We start from the raw sequence: 479 nt of genomic DNA on the forward strand, positions 1-479 counted from the left end.
CGGCGCCGTTAGCGGGGCCTGTAGCTGGGATTGTAGCTGCGCCTGTAGCTGCGACTGTAGCTGCGACTGTAGCTGCGACTGTAGCTGCGACTGTAGCTGCGACTGTAGCTGTGACGAGATACGAACTCCCTGAGATACCAGTATTCCATGTTACGAGGTTTCAACAATTGCAAGATTTTCCTCGTCATACGAGGAAATATAAGGAGTGTTCAACTTAGGGCTGGCATCCATTCAGTGGTACGGCATGGGGAGGCACCGAGCTCTGATGCCAAAGCAGTTGCAGAGGATTTTATACATATATATATATATATAAATATACTGTATATATTTTATTTTATCAAACACTAAAAGTTTGTTTTTAATCAGGAAAATAAAATCTAGATGCGACAGTGAATCGACACAGGAGTGACTGCTGTTCTGGACCTGATTAAACTGGTGTCACGAAGGTTCCACTGGACTGTGATTTCTTACATGTCAGC

The sequence above is a fragment of the Cynoglossus semilaevis genome, chromosome 16, assembly GCF_000523025.1.
Source record: "Cynoglossus semilaevis isolate Cse_v1.0 chromosome 16, Cse_v1.0, whole genome shotgun sequence".
In the NCBI taxonomy this organism is placed as follows: domain Eukaryota; kingdom Metazoa; phylum Chordata; class Actinopteri; order Pleuronectiformes; family Cynoglossidae; genus Cynoglossus; species Cynoglossus semilaevis.